Source organism: Dreissena polymorpha, chromosome 3, assembly GCF_020536995.1.
Source record: "Dreissena polymorpha isolate Duluth1 chromosome 3, UMN_Dpol_1.0, whole genome shotgun sequence".
Classification (NCBI taxonomy): domain Eukaryota; kingdom Metazoa; phylum Mollusca; class Bivalvia; order Myida; family Dreissenidae; genus Dreissena; species Dreissena polymorpha.
This window is the reverse complement of record NC_068357.1, coordinates 111,940,902-111,944,790: the sequence shown is the minus strand read 5'-3', so window position 1 is coordinate 111,944,790 and position 3,889 is coordinate 111,940,902.

Genomic DNA, 3,889 nt, shown 5'->3' with positions numbered 1-3,889 from the left:
TATGTTGATGAATACTCTTGACGTCCGTGGAAGTGTCTTTAAGCAATCAATTGTTTATAATAATAATAGAAAGCTTTATATACAGAAGGTTACACATAAAGACAATGACACATTATACATATTATGCAAATGAATCAATACTTTTTTACAATGTGGCCTTCTTAAACTAACACACACAAATAGGTCTATAAGTAAAAATATTCAAACAATATTTTCTTACACCCATACATAACACACATAGATAGACACACATGAAATATTATTGATTATAATAATAATAATAAAAGCTTTATTAACAGAAGGTTACACATACAGACAATGACGCATTATACATATTATGCAGATGAATCAATACTTTTTTACAATGTGGCCTTCTTAAACTAACATACACAAATAGGTCTATAACAAGTAAAAAATTTTAACAATATTTTCTTACACCAATACATAACACACATTTTGCCTTTAAGACAGACACACATGAAATATCATTGATTAGAAAAAATACCACAACATATGACATATTATTGATTAGAAAATAAATGTGCTTTTTATTGCCCTTTAAAAGCAGAGATAGAGCATGCCATTCTATTCCAATCGGTATACTGTTCCAAATATCAATGCTATGGTATGAAAAAGCTCGTTTTTTATAACCTGTATTTGCTTTGGTATTAACAATATCGCTATGGGTGTCAGATCTTAAGTTATATTTTTGATTTTGAGAAAAAGTTATAATAATATTTAAATATTCTAGAGTATGAGTGTTGACACATTTATATATCAAGATTGCCGTGTGGTATTTACATCTATTATTAAACGAGAGCCAATTAAGCTGTTTAAACATCCGTTTATGAAAAAGAAGACATTATTTTAAGAAGTGTGTCACGTGCCATGAATGATCTGAAATGATTTGAATACCATTATCAGAAATACTATTTCATTTGACAAATATTTGTATCAATAAATTTTAATATGGCCATCTTATTTGTGAGTTATTATTCAAAAAAATACTTGATCTATATTGTTCCATGCTAGTCGGATGTTGAACTTATAATATGCGCATCCATATTTGTCTCCGATTTTCCTTCAGCAAAGAGTGTATTTGCATACGCCGTATGCATGCATAATCCCATCAATTTGCTGCAATCAACGAATATGCTATCATTAAACCGACATGTCGAAACTATTAACACGGTTGATGAAATGATGCATATCTTTTTTTACAACAAGTATTCAGACTTTCCATGAATATATAGAGGATATCAGAAAAGCGCGAGCATTATCTTCCTAAATGATTATATTAACATGCTTTGACAAATAAGTCGTGTATTAGCAACAGACGTAGAATAAAATGCTGATTATGTATGTTCATAGTTCAATTATAAGTCTGACGACGCAATCATATGTTTGCCAAAATCATTAAGACATCGATTCCGTAAGAGTTCTAATGAAAAAGCATGTTTTTATAACATTTTTTTTATGTAATACCTTGTCATTTTACGCAATATCTACATGCTTTGTTTAAAAGCAAAACGTCGAAAACGAAGCATTAGTCATCTTTTTTGGTTCACTTTGAAACCTTAACCACTTGCACTCTACGTATTCAAAACGCAAAACAGTATCGCATTTAAAACAGGTATTGGCACTAACAAACAAACGCGTCACCATGTTGTAATTAGTAATTTGATAGAATCGTTATAGATGTGAATCTGTTTCAACTGCATTATAAAATGGTGTAACCGTTGTCACAGCCGAGGCTACACGATCAATAGTGAGGTCGCCTATATGTGACATGCTTCTACTCTGTCAAGTTTTAATGTCGATGGTTTTCATTATGACAATGCTATCAATCCGATAATTAAATTGCATTTGAGTAATCGCTTCTGCTGAACTTTTATGTAACATCAGACAATTCGCGTTAAAAAAGTTATGAATTTCGTTAAGCCTTAAATGTAATTTTGAAAATAAATATTTAACAGCAATATAGAAAATATAAAATGATAAGCAATTAACTAATAAATTATTAATTTTATCAAGATTATTCAGATCATATTTATGTAAGCCATGCTATAACCCTAACCATACTCAGAAGTAAGATATCGAAACCCTGCATGTTCTGTCCATGTTTAACCTTTTACGCCAAATACTGATTGCCGTACCCGTATGTCAAGATATTTTTATTAGCTTTATTTACAACAGGGATTTTTTTAAGAGTATCGGAGTTCTTCGGAAAACGTCAGTGTTGTCGAACGGTATTAATGATTGTATCACATTTGATATAATGAAGGTTATGTTAATAATGACCTCGTCGGAAGATTTCAATTCAACTGGGTTGTTCAAAGCAAACATCTTAAGCAAATTGTATGGTTTTGTTATTTGTTTGATTCTTGAACACTTATGAAACAGACATTTTACTGAATGAAGACTTAACCTATGAAATACCCTTTTAAAGGTGCCATTATCTTAAATATAAATGCTGTTAATTAGGCGTTTTACGAACGACACTGAACATTTAATAAGAATTATCAGTCGCATCTATAGCAAGTGGGAGTAATCACTTGGAAAACAAGATGGCGACGTCCATGCCGATAAAGATATTTTTCGCCTGTGTATACCCTTTATTACTTGTATTAATTAATAAAATGCCGCTCACTTTCCAGCCACATCCGCAAGCAAATGATTAGAATTTATATCGTATTAACCCACTTATGACTAGTGGACTATCCCATCCTTCTAAATTGGATCAATTTATTTCCAAAATTAGAGATGTCTAGTATATTTATTTCTTTATTTAGAAAATTTCTTACAGAAATTCTTTTAAGCAAACAGCGCAGACCCTGATGAGACGCCGCATCATGCGGCGTCTCATCTGGGTCTACGCTGTTTGCCAAGGCCATTTTTCGAGACGCTAGGCATAAATGGGTTAATATTCGCTCTATATCATGACTTTTCTCGCAGGGAAATTAATTAGCGGGTCACAAAATTACGGATCCAGATAAGAAAATTCGCGAATGGCACATGTCTAGTCTTTCAAGTGTCATTGTCTTTGGGTTACGTTACTGGAATTCTGTGATTCAGATAGTTTACCTGTATAACACTAATCGCTTTCTCTGATTCGCCTTCCAATGACAGCCATTCAATTTTTATTTGGTTTTTATTTTTTTGTATATTGCTGTCATAATGAAATTCAATGCAATTGTAATTAGTGACTGCAGCTGGTGATGTACCAAGACTGCGAATGATTTGCGTCTAAATCGCATTGGAAATGATCTAAATAGCATTTGTAAAAGCCTATTTTCCCATGGATATAGGTTATTCAATGTTTGATTTCATATATAATTTAAAATAAAAAACGTGCAATTTAAAGAAAATATTTATCCCGAACTTTAAATGACATTCTTTATAATATAATCTCACCATTTGTTAGATCCACGCAGTCTTTCTTAGCCTTGTAATAAGTTCACTCTTTTGAATTGGCTACAATGTCATTGCTGCTGTTATTAGAAACAGATACACAATCAATCAATTGTCTGATTATGTGTACGAATTTTTTTTCTCGTCTACAATTATTCGCCTAAAACGTTATGTCTAAAGATATTCGTCCCCAGTTTTGAACACATGGATGACTTTTACACAGGCGAGGTCTACTGTAAGAATATATCATGTATTTTTCGAAGATTTTGTGGTAAAATAGGTCATGAAAAAATATATTCATGTATTAACCAACAGTATGTTTTTACGATTTGTTATAGAGGAAATATTCTGTATGGTTCCGTATGATAATTAGAGTAGATATCAGCGGACTATCAGTCTTTCATGAAGTTATAATAGTATAATTTTACTCAGATTTAGAACCTCGGTGAAGTGAATTGGCGTGCACATCTATGTTTTA